The sequence below is a fragment of the Alligator sinensis genome, unplaced genomic scaffold (genome assembly GCF_000455745.1).
Source record: "Alligator sinensis unplaced genomic scaffold, ASM45574v1 scaffold1118_1, whole genome shotgun sequence".
In the NCBI taxonomy this organism is placed as follows: Eukaryota; Metazoa; Chordata; order Crocodylia; family Alligatoridae; genus Alligator; species Alligator sinensis.
The window spans coordinates 1004995-1016987 of record NW_005842070.1 but is presented as its reverse complement, the minus strand read 5'-3'; the positions used below and the strand labels follow the sequence as shown (position 1 = coordinate 1016987).

General features: G+C 45.8%; 1 protein-coding gene across 3 annotated transcripts in view; it reads left to right on the top strand.

The window, feature by feature from the left end:
* Positions 1 to 4171: 4171 nt before the first annotated feature.
* The window catches only part of ARPP21 (cAMP regulated phosphoprotein 21), a 276847-nt gene continuing 269025 nt past the window's right edge, over positions 4172 to 11993 (top strand). For 2 of the 3 annotated variants that reach the window (XM_025204112.1, XM_025204113.1), the window contains exon 1: positions 4172 to 4362. The gene's annotated coding sequence lies outside the window, so the exon portion shown is untranslated. Of the gene's footprint in view, positions 4363 to 5576; positions 5600 to 11993 lie in introns of those variants that run through there. The other variant, XM_025204114.1, reaches the window with a different exon arrangement.

Here is an 11993-nt window from a genome sequence, read left to right as displayed (position 1 = left end):
TGGATGACTGCACCACTCCTGGGGGGAGGCTGTTCCCCTCGGTTCTCAACTTGTAAAGAAGTTTGATTGTACCAAGGAGGATCCAGGACTTTTGGTGCTCAGAGAACTTTTTAGGTATGTTCAAGATTAGGGAGCAACCAGGCAGGTTTTAAGGCTCTAAATTTTCTTCTTGAGCACCTACAGTATCTGTTATGTTCGAGAAGGTATCCAAGTCCTTTTTTTGCGTCTAGCCATATGATTTTTATCCTTCCAACCTGGGGAGCTAAAAAGTAGGAAAGGGGGTAACAGTGAAATTCACTTTTTCTTTACTTTTCCTCTCATTAGTGTGAGCTTGTTTCAATAGCATTTTGGTTGTAGATATACAACAAGTTAGGTAGATTATATCACGTAGGAAGCAGCTTTTTGCTAGACAAGGGGCAACAACGTAAAAGCAATACGGCGCTATGTGAGAAAATTCGATGGTGGTGTATAACCTCTTGTGGGAAGTAACGCGAGGCGCATACCCAGGAACAGGTCCAACACTAGTTTCCTGCCAGATCCTGAGCAGCTTGCTTCACATTGTAACTACTTGTGCAATATTGACTGATTATACCAGCTGTGCTGGGTTTCTCGGGTTACTGCTGTATGGTGGCCTTAAAGGGACCCACTGTTAGTTCAGAGACTGTTAGCTTGGTTCTGTGTTGAAGTATAACAGATGGTTGTGAGCGAAGGTAGAGAAATTAAACCAGCACTCTTCAGTTCTCCCTGTTAGTATTTATTATAGCTTTCTTAGGATACATGGGTTAGCACATTCAATCCCTGTCCTAACAAGTTTATAGGTGCTGTACAGTAAAAGTAAGGCATATTGTACTGGTATACATATTGCAGGGGGCCCAACTGAGCTTGAGTAAATGCCTTTGAACTTGAGAATTAAATGGTATCTGAATTTTACAGCTTGAGACCATGTCTAGTTGGTGTAGATCTACCTCTAATTTGATACCAAATGAGGAGCCACCAAGAAATCGCCATAATATGTGGTTTGCACGTGGGTGTTCCCAAAGCAAATACCCTTTATTAAACTTATTAAGATACAGTTCTCTCTGAATATGGTAAATAAAAACTTGATTCATTTTCTTGTAATGTGCCTAAGGTGACCTAGAGGCTGGTGGCAGAGCCAAGAATAGAATATGCTCTCATGAGCCTCAGTCCAGCATGCTGTTCCCTGGACTGCACTGCCTCCTGTAACTGCTGTCAACAGTGGTGGTTGAACACACACATCTAAAGAGATTGGAGCCTAGTGTCCTGTGTAGACAAAACAAGAGGCATGTGTGTACAACACTTTAAAGCAGGAGAAATGCTTTTGCACTGTTTTAATGGTGTCAGTGTTTGGACGGCATGGTGGTGTATTGTGCATCAATTCCAGCCGCTTTAGGAATTCAGCAGTGTAATGCGCCTTAAATGACTTGGGGCGCAGCAAACTAAAACTCCTTTGAGGAGTTTTAGTTTGCTGCCCCTACAGCCATGGAGCGAAGCACCAGGCTCCATGCAGCTCCACGGCTCTGCAGGAAGCCCTGCAGGCAGTTGGTAGCCGCTGAGAAAGTAGGCTCCACCCAAGAAAAGCAGTGAGCTTGATCTCCCCCCGCACCTGGAGCCTGCCTGCCTGCCTGAGCTGCATGGGGTCCTGGTGCTTCTCTAAGCAGCTGCGGTGCCCCCCAGGACTGCCCAAGCTGGGTGCCTGCAGCCATGGAGGGAAGCACCAGCCCCCTCCCCCCCTGCAGCCCAGGGACCGCTCTGCCCACTGACAGATTGCCCTTCCCTCCCTGCCAGAGAGGCAGGTAAGTCAGCAGGGTGTGTGCACAACACAGAGTTTTAATCAGCCCTAAATTGAAGCGGTGTTTTTTTAAAACCCACTGCTTCAATTTAGGGCACCTGTTTCATCTGCACACACCCTAATGGAACGTCTTAGACTGCAATACCAGGATCTCATCTGGTCCTGTGATGCCCAGGTATTTTTTAAATAACTGCTACAACTATTTTAAAGAATTTTGAGATTGTCTGAAAGATGCCCATTGTGTTCCAGTAAGACTGAGAGTTTTCAAATGCAGAATGGCAGTGTGGTGCAGAAGTACTTCAATGTTTGGGTACAACAGAGAAGTTTGTCTTGCAGTGTCCTGGCAAAAAACACAGTGGTTAATAGGGAAAGTGAGAGAAACGGTTTGAATCCTCCCTCTACCCACAGGCTATTGTCATAAAACAACAGAAAGCAGGTTCTGATTATGAATCAAGTTCTCTCCCAGAGATGAAGGAATTTATTCAGCAGAAGCAAAAGGAACATAAGGACACCTTTGTACTGGAACCTCCATTTGGCTGGGTCATGGTACCATTCTTGGCCCCTTTTCCAGCCTTTACTCTTCTCAACCAATTCAACTTCACTTTGCACCCCTACACCTAGGGATAGCAAACCACCTCCCCTTCCCCGAAGTTCTCACTCCTAATTCCTTTCCATCAACTCATAATTAATCTCTTTGTCTCTCCTATTAGGCAGACATAATCCCTTGGCCTCACTCAGGGCCATTTTAAGATGCCTCACAATTCTCCCTTTCTCCTTTTATTCCTGCCCCTTGTGTAAGACTGCAGATGCCTCAGCTCCTGTTCTAATCTTTTTTTTTCCATTTTGGCCTTTCCCACAGCCCACCTCCACAGCTGAATATGATGGGAGCTATATACTTTGTCAAAGCTATTCAGCTGTCCTCCCGTCTTCTAGAAGGTGAAAGGAGGAGAACATAGTGGGTTGTCTGCTTCTCAGATTTGAGATAGCTTTCTGTTCCTCATGTCCATCTACTCTCAGTCTCTCCTGCACTGAAAATTTGGCCTTATTTCTTATATGCCTCCACCAACATTTTTAGGAGTATCATTTAATTAAAAAAAATATATATATATATTACAAACATGGCACCTGGTGTCCTTGCCAGGGTTTAAAATAATAGTCCAACCGAAACAAAGCCAGCAGCAAAGTTTCACAGCCAACACAACCCCATGGAAAAGACCTTACCCACTGAAGCCTGTTTTTTCCATAAACATATAGACGTTTAGACATATGGCCTCATTAGGCTCTGTTCCCTTTAGATGCTCAGGAAAAAAAGGGTGGCCTTGCACCATTTTTGTCCATTTTTCCCTTCATACACCATGATGAATTATACAAGGAAACTGATGTATCAATAAGTCTCAGGATTGTGTAAGGTCTTGTCTTAAGCTGATCAAAACCAGAATAAGCTGAGCTGAAGCACAAGTGCTATAGTGAAGCTGCCCTCTGGTGCCTATTGTTACCACAGTATACATGATTTACCTCTCCCACTGTTGCGAGACCCCTGGAATACTAAGGGGACATAGAAAATCCAGAGTTTCAAAATTTCCTAAAAATACAAAAAAAAGAAAGGAAGAAAAGCCCATGTGGTAGGTATTTGTTATTCTAAGCAGGATATTAACATGCTGTGTAAGCTTTGCTGGGTATGTGGGTTTTTTGCTTTGTTTTGCTTTTTATGAGTCACTTTAATAAACGGTAGCTTATTTTATCTCCTTGGTGGATGCAGTAGTGCCATATTTCACCGCGCTTTCCCCCAGCCACAAATCACAAACATGCCATTAAGAAATGAAGTAGCGCAACTGTTCTCACTGTTGCTGAAGCCAAGCTTTGTATTTCTTTTCCTCGGTTGCAGGAGCTGTTTAAGAGCTATGGTTTCACTTTCTACAAGAAGAGCTCCCTCTTTTTTTTAATGCTGGAAAATAAGAATCTGTGTTTTTAAGCTTTATGGCTAGGAACTTTTGAAATATCTGAAACGTGAGAAAGCAGGAAGGAAAGACTGGCTAATGTAATGAATCAATGGGAACACAACAAGATTCTGGAATGACTGCGTGATAACCCATTGGAGGAGGAGTTCAAGCAAGAACATTTCTAAACAAAAAGAGAAAAAAAGAAACAGTACTTTTTTTTGGTATAACTTGTTTTATGCATTGATTTCTCTTCCCTCTCCCCCCCTCATTACACTTGGCTATGTCCAGCCATTTCATTGGTTAATATTAGCTGAACAGCTGATTGTCAGAAGTTTATGACTTATAACAGGTGCTAGGTCAACACAGTGCTTGGAATCTGGCACAGCCTGATGTCGTATTCTGGCACAGGCCTCATTATTGCAGTATATCAGGAAGGGCCTAGCAACTTCACCGTGATGCCCATCCCCACCCGCCTTTCCCAGTTGCCTAAGGGACATGTAGAGTGGTAGTGAGCGCTGCGACAGTGATTAAGAAGAGGAAAGCAGTGACTTGCAGGAATCAGAAATCAGAGAGCCTGCTTAATGGGACCACTGCTGCTGCTTTGTGGATAGGGTAAGGGGAAGGTTTTAAATGAAGTTCTGGGTTTGTCATTTTATAGAACTGCTCTCAGAGGAAGCTAAATCAAATGTCAGTGGTGCAGAAATGTAGCAGATACGGGCTTGCGTTTGCTAATGCAAGCTACGGGTTGTACTAGCAAAGACTAGCAAAACAGGGTGCTGTGGCTTTGTGTTAATTTTAATCAAGTTGGTGTAATTTTAGAATGCCCCCATGCTGACTTCTTTCATTCCAATGGCAGTTAGCTAGAGAGGATGTGTTTAATAATAACTTGGGGAAATATATAAGAAACAGACCAAACATGCAGACTGCACTGGGGTCAGGGAAAGGCACTTGCTCTCCTTTAAAAAAAAAAGGATCTGTCTGTTGGTTCAGGGGTAATTCTTAAGGAATTCTGTCTCCTTTCATGTGACAAGGATTTTTGGAAGCTTGATAGCTTCTTTTGGTAACCCTAGAAGATGTCTCAGCAATGTTTAGTTAGAATAAAGGCTGGAGAGAGGAGAGGGAGCTGGAAGGTTCATCGTGCTTGATGATACCATTTATATTTCGCTGTTGTGCTGTGATTATGTAACAGCTAGTCACTGATTTCTGAGAACAGAAACAGAGCCATTAAGCAGATCAGAAGAGATCTCTGTGCCACAGTCTGCATGTGGGTTGAATAATACTTTGTTTGTACACCCCCTATATGTGTGCCTAAGCATAAGGAAGCAGCAAATCTACTGATTAGGTTTAGTAGGCACCTCTTGCAGTATGTGACAGGATTGCCATTTGCAATCGTGTGTTTGAAGTCAGTTGCACACATTACTTCTAAATGAACAGGCTAAATGGCCTAGGAAAAAGGATGCAGTACTTGCCACTTTGAGTTAATGTATTACAAGAGACTGAAAGAGAATCAAATATATCTGTGTTCCCTAGAGAGCCAGGCTTGACCCAAAGCCACTGAACTCAGTGAAGTTCTTCCACTGAATTGACTGGGCTTTGGATCAGGCCTTTTCTGACCATTTCTACCTAGGGAAGCAGCTTGTGGAAAAGAAGTCGGGCTTGAGGGGTGCAAAGCAAAGCAGATGTGAAATGTCCTAATACCTCACATGCACCCATGCATGTCTTTTAAGTGTCTTGTGATTACAATGTGACTGTGCTATTCATGAAACTGCCTTGTCTTAATCTAAAAACACCCCAGGCTATATGTGCAAAACTTCCTCCAGCAGTGATGCCACCAGTCTGCGAATGGCAGGTATGGAGACAGAGGGCATTAGAGATTTATTTACTTAAAAATATTATCATATGCAACTGTGAAATCTTATTACTGTTATATTCTTTCTTCCCTTTCCTTGTTGCTACTGATCACACTCACTTGTTGGGTTTTACCATAAACTGAATCATAAGCACTCTCAGGGACATAATTCCCTGGGATTCTTGTGGGGCAATGTATGTTACTGCAGTACAAACTAGTAATGCACTGCCCTATGCCTCTCCTGAAACCAATTCTGCACTTGGGACTTTACATAGCGGTTTGGCAATGCGGACACAATGTAAACTATGATAAGGTCATCCAGTTTTTATTCCCTGGCTTGGGCTGCTAGCCCGACTTGTCCCTGGCTCTCTCTCTGTTTCCTACCACCCAGCCAATTTGGATCCAATTCTCCTGTATTCATCTTGAGAGGGCAGAGCTCCCTCCTCCCTGACATCTGTTGCTACTGACTTCAATGGAAGTAGAGTTAGGCTGGCGATGAGTACTTTTAATAATCCCACCCTTGTTAGTGAGGAGGAGGAGGAGATTTGCAAATACAGATTAGCTGGCAGAACCCCACTGAAAGTCATTTTGACATGAGAATCTCCCCATGTGACTTGTGGAAATAAATTTATTTCAATAAAGACCATTAGTAACATCTATACCACTTTTTAAAACTCATTGTCCCAGATCCATGATTGTTTAAATAGAGTTCATGACCACTAAATTCAACCACTGGTTGATTTGGCTTCAGTGGTATTACAGCAGTTTATGCCAGCTAAGGATCTGGTTTTTTCCAAGAGCCTTGTCCATTTGGGAGTTCAGAAGTGTCTCTTGTGCTAAGAAATAGATTGGACAAATTATGAAACAATGTAACAAAGTGCTAATATTTATGTAAATGTTATGTGAAAATGTTCCAAATTATCTTAGTATCAGATGAAAAATCTTCTCATCTACTTTACACATGAATTTTCAAACAAATTGCATGCTTGGAATGAAATTTAGGGGGAAAAAAAATCAACCTAAATTTTACAACTAACCTTTCAGCTACAACTATGGAGTCTCTTCTGTATCTTCACAATTTTATTTTTTTTATTAAAATGATGTATCAGTTTCACAGGAAATTGACCTTATGGGTTTTACAGGATCTTGTATGTTATTATGTAGTGCATTACACTCGTAACTTATCCTGCCATCATATTCCAGTAATTTCCTGGGTATTTAGCTTGTAATATCGCTACAACACTTTATGAGAAAATCCAATTGCATTTCTAAGCAGTATAGCAATCCTCTTTGCTACTGTAAACACATTACCTGGTCAGAGTTATTTTAATATGGTGATAAGGTCATAGAAGAATATGTAATCATGCAAATCCCTAGGTAATATGTCCACTGACTTACCCTATATGAAATAGTCTTTGGCTGTATTAACTGTTATAAACCTCTCTCTCTCTGTGTGTGTGTGTGTGTGTGTGTGTGTGTGTGTGTGTGTGTGTGTGTGTGTGTGTATATATATATATATATATATATATATATATGAGAGAGAGAGAGAGAATATATATATATACATATATATATACACACAGAGAGAGAGAGAGAGAATCTCACTGCCACAAAGGCATGCATTTCCAAGAATGAATCTTATACCAACAGGAACAGAGACAAATTTACCAAAAATTGGGATTTTGACAGTTAGGCAAAGTATGTTCCCAAACATGTATTGAGATCCCATAATTATATTTTTAATAAAATGCCTTTTGTTTCTTCAACAGGAATTCCACTGATAATTATTGCCTCCCCCAGTTAGAGCAAGGGGAGACAACCACATTGGCAGGAGAGGCTGGGAAAGGAAGCTCAGGGCAGATTTTTAATCTGATGTTTCCTCTCCAGATCACAGACATTTTTGGGGGATTGATTTCTTTACAGATGTACTTCTGTATGTTATCAGCTTCAGGCAGGTGAACTGATGGTGGATGGGTGACAGGAAGGAAAGAAGCACAAGTCTGAGCATAGGAATTTTGCTAGCAGTTTCCAAAGCAGTGTAAAAGACCTAAAGTGGGAGCAGAATATATGACTACCAATGATGGATGTCATTGAGACTGCAGAAAGAAATGATATAATGAATGGTTTCTCTGACACAGTAGAAAATGTTTGGATAAAAGTGAAGGGTAATAAATAAACTCACATTGGTATAGATCCCCAAGGCAGTGTGGGGTTAGAAATACTCTCTGATCTTCCTTCTGTAAAGGAAGCAAGAAGGAAGGCAGGAGCAGTTGTTTGTAGTAAATATGAATAAGTAAAGTTGCATTTGGCTGCAGAGTCGACATAAACCAAGGTTTATCTGGACCCGAGTCACGTATTAGCAAATCTGTAAGTTCTGTCCTTATAGATATGGTTGCAAAATAATTCTCCTCATTACTGTTTGAATAAGGGTATTGGATAGAAGCCATGACCCAGTTAGTCAGTACAGAGGTGCCCAAGTTCTGAGTGGTCAGGGGGCCCCTGCCATCCACATAGACTGTATCTGGTCCCTAGGCTTCCCATGTCAGGCCAAACTGGGACCTTGGCTTGATCAACATAGCCATATCCCTGCCTGCCACATCCCAGTGGCCCGCCCAGCTGTGTGTGCTTGGCCAGTGGCCTGACCCCGCTCCCTGCTGCCACATGCAGGTCCCAGACCTGCACTGGGTTGCAGGGGGCAGGGCTCCCCACCACTTCCGGTGGTGTTCCAGCAGCTGCATGTGATGGCAGGGAGCAGGGAAAGTAGCCAGCTCCATGTCACAAGGCTTCCCCCTTGGTGACTCACCGTGAGTCGCAGAGAGCTCCATATGATAGAGGCAGGCTGGCCTGGCTTTGCTCTTTGCTGCCACATGCAGCTCGTGGAACTGGCTGGAGCTGTGTGCTGTCAGGAGTCTGTGCCTGCATGGACCTGCTGCTGCAACCGGTGGTAGAGGCTGTGCACCATGGCGGGGAATATGTTGGGGGGGGGTCCTCAAACACCCCTCTGGCTCTCCCTCACACCCCACAAACCCCACACAGCCACACCTTTCCCCCACAAGCCCCCACATACATGCAGCTCGTGGAACTGGCTGGAGCTGTGTGCTGTCAGGAGTCTGTGCCTGCATGGACCTGCTGCTGCAACCGGTGGTAGAGGCTGTGCACCATGGCGGGGAATATGTTGGGGGGGGGTCCTCAAACACCCCTCTGGCTCTCCCTCACACCCCACAAACCCCACACAGCCACACCTTTCCCCCACAAGCCCCCACATATGCATATACGTGTGGCAGGCCAGTAGGGGGTGCTCCTGTGTTAAGCCACCCACCTCACTGTGCCCGACCACCTTCCAGGCTCCAAGTGCCTCTCTGGGGGCACCTCACATCTGGCGGAGCACACCCACTAGCCTGGGAGTTCCACTGTCACCGCCCAGGGCTGGGCTTGATTCTGGCTCTGCGCACCCTGGGAAACACAGGCCTAGTATCCCTTGAGGGTACTTGATTCACTTAAAGAACTTGGGATGCTTCACTCAGTCAGAAGCACAAGTAGTGGTCTCCCTTAGTCAGCCAAACCAAGGGGACCCCAAGGCGTAATCTAGACCCACTCCCAATAAGTCTCCCACACTAGGTACAAAGGAGAACTTTATTGGTTACAAGGGGTAGGATTGGAATAGGGTACAGGGTAGAGCAATATCAGAGAAATCCCATAGAGCAAACTCCCATGGCTGGGTAGCCTTTGATCACACATCTGAGTTACTGCAAGCTACATAAACTAGTTAGATGTCAGGTAGCTTACTCATAAGTATCATCCAGAGGTAGGTGGAGATTCCGTCTGGAGGCAGGCAGTTCCTTGATCATGAGTTTTGAGAGAGAGAACAAGTTTCAGATGGTCCAGCTCTTATCTCTCTGAGTCTTCCTCATGGCTGCTGCCCCCTCCTCCTGGGCAGTCCTTAGCTTATATAGCCCTTGTGACCTCATTTACCTGGTCCAGTGGAGGCCAGCACTTGTTAGCTGTTAGCCAACCAATTTGAAATGCATCATTAGTTGCTGGACACTCTGGCAGTTTCTAGCTCCCCAGGGAGCAAGCCCCTCACCCAGGTATGTGATGCCAGTCACAGGGACAGAGGGAGCATGTATCCAGCTCAGGTTACCTAAAGAGATAGGATAAGGTGTGTATCCTCTGCTGGGCCCATTCTAACCAAACTGTCACAGAGCAGAGTTTATGGGGAGAAACAGAGGTGGCCTTCTGCCACAATCCCACACTCTGCAATTAACCCTATACCCCGCCACATACACAGCCACCCCCTCACAAACCCCCCACACACACACCCCTCCCACACTCCACCGTACATACATATCCACACCCCACACACTCCCCCCACACACAATATATAAGGGAAAGACTTTATTTTTAAGCTATTATGCAATCACCTCTCTATATACCATGCAAACACAAATAAATCAGGGCAAACATATTTTTTAAAATAAAATTAAAATATTTTATAGTGGATGTTTGACTTTTAATATATGATTTCTTTTTTTCCTGGTTCCAAGACGGCAACCCCTCCAACAAAAGGAGTACTTCTGGGGGCAAGGGGAGGGACTTCCAGTGGTAAAGTCAGGGGTTAGTGACAGGATTTCCAGTCCCAAGAAGGTATCTGGGTGAGGAACACTTGTCATGGGGCAGGACTACTCTTGCAGCCCTTGACAGTTGACCAAACCTTATTAAGTGGCCCTCCAGTGAAATAATTGCCCACTCGGTCCCAACCCTAATCAGCACCTTAATCCTAGACCTGGCCACCCATGATCCAGTGTGACATCTGGGGGCAGGAAACAGAAACTAGAGAAGGCAGGCAAAAGACAGAAAGCCCAGGAGTGATGTGGGGAGTGGTGGTAGGATGACCATCTTCCAGATTAGAAGGTGGGACACATGCCCACCTTCCTCCTCTGCCGCCATCCTCCACAGCACAGCTCGAGCAGAGCCCATTGGGGTCAGGAGCAGAAGTGGGCTGTCTGCTGTTTGTTCACAGCTCCCCACCCTGCTGTCCTGTCCTGGGAGCCTCGTGCTGTCTGTGCCACCATGGGAAGGCACCCCCTGCACATCTAGCAGCAATGGGGGGGTACAATTCTGTGCCACTGCTGCTGGGCGGGCAGAGGATGCCTCACCATGGTTACATGGCCAGCATGAGGTTTCCAGGGGAGGGAAGCAATGGAGGGAGCCCTGAGCCTCCCCCACCCCTCGCAGAAATCTGTGGGGCATTTGCCCCCCCATACCCCTCTCCCAAGAAGTGCACGCAGCAGTCTTGTAGGGAGCTGCCTTGCCCCCTGCCCCTGTATGAGCCACCCATGGCTCCATCCCACTCCCAAGCCAGGCCCTATGGCCACGTGTTACTACCCCAGGTCCCATGCACCAACTTGGCTAAGCAGCAGCCCCAGTCCCAGCTGCCAATACTGTCCCATCCCCTCCCCCACCATGGGGCCTCAATCTGCCCCCTGCCCAATTTACCTGTAAGCAGTTGGGGGAGCTGCCCTCCACAATTGCCTGGGGCTGTATTCCTAGCTATGTACATAGCAACTAGGGGTGTGCAAAACAGGCCATATTCAATTCAGATTTGGATTCGATTTGTTGATGTGGATTACGTCCCGGATTCGATTCAGCCGAATTCGAATCTGAAGATTCAGTGCTGATTCAGAGAATCAGTGATTCAGCCATAGGCACAGCTTTCAATGTTTTTTTCTACATACCTTGAGATACCAGGCATGGCTCGTGAATGCTGTGATGTTGGGGCAGATGGAGCATCCCACAGGAACACGGGGGGAGCCCCCCATGTGCTCGGCAGTGAACCCAGAAGTGGACTGGAAGTACTTCCAGTCCACTTCTGGGTCAGCTACAGAGTGCGCTGGGGGCCTCCCGGTGTCCCCCCCCCCCAGCTCAGCAATTGGCTGCAGGGGGACAACGGGTGCCCCCCCCAGACCCAGGAGGCACCAGTCGCCAAGCTGGTGGGGGCGCAGGCAGGCCCCCAGTGCACTCCCTGGTGGGCTGGAGGTGCTTCTGGTCCACTTCCAGGTCTGCTGCTGAGTGTACTTCTGTGGGTGTACTCCTGTGCTCCTGTGGTATGCTCCATCCACCCCAGCATCTCAGCATTCACGAGCCGCCTGGTCCCTTGAGGTATGCAAAAAAGCATTTAAAGCTGTCTCTATGTCCGAATAGTCGAATTTCTCTGAATCAGTTTAGAGAGTTCCGATTCAATTCAGAGAGATTAAAGGGTCTCCTGTTAGGAAGGCCAAGGCGGAGATAGAGCTCGGATTAGCGTCCAGGATTAAGGATAACAAAAAGTCCTTTTTCAAATATATTGGGAGGATGAAGAAGGCGCCGGGTAATGTGGGGCCCCTGCAGGATATGC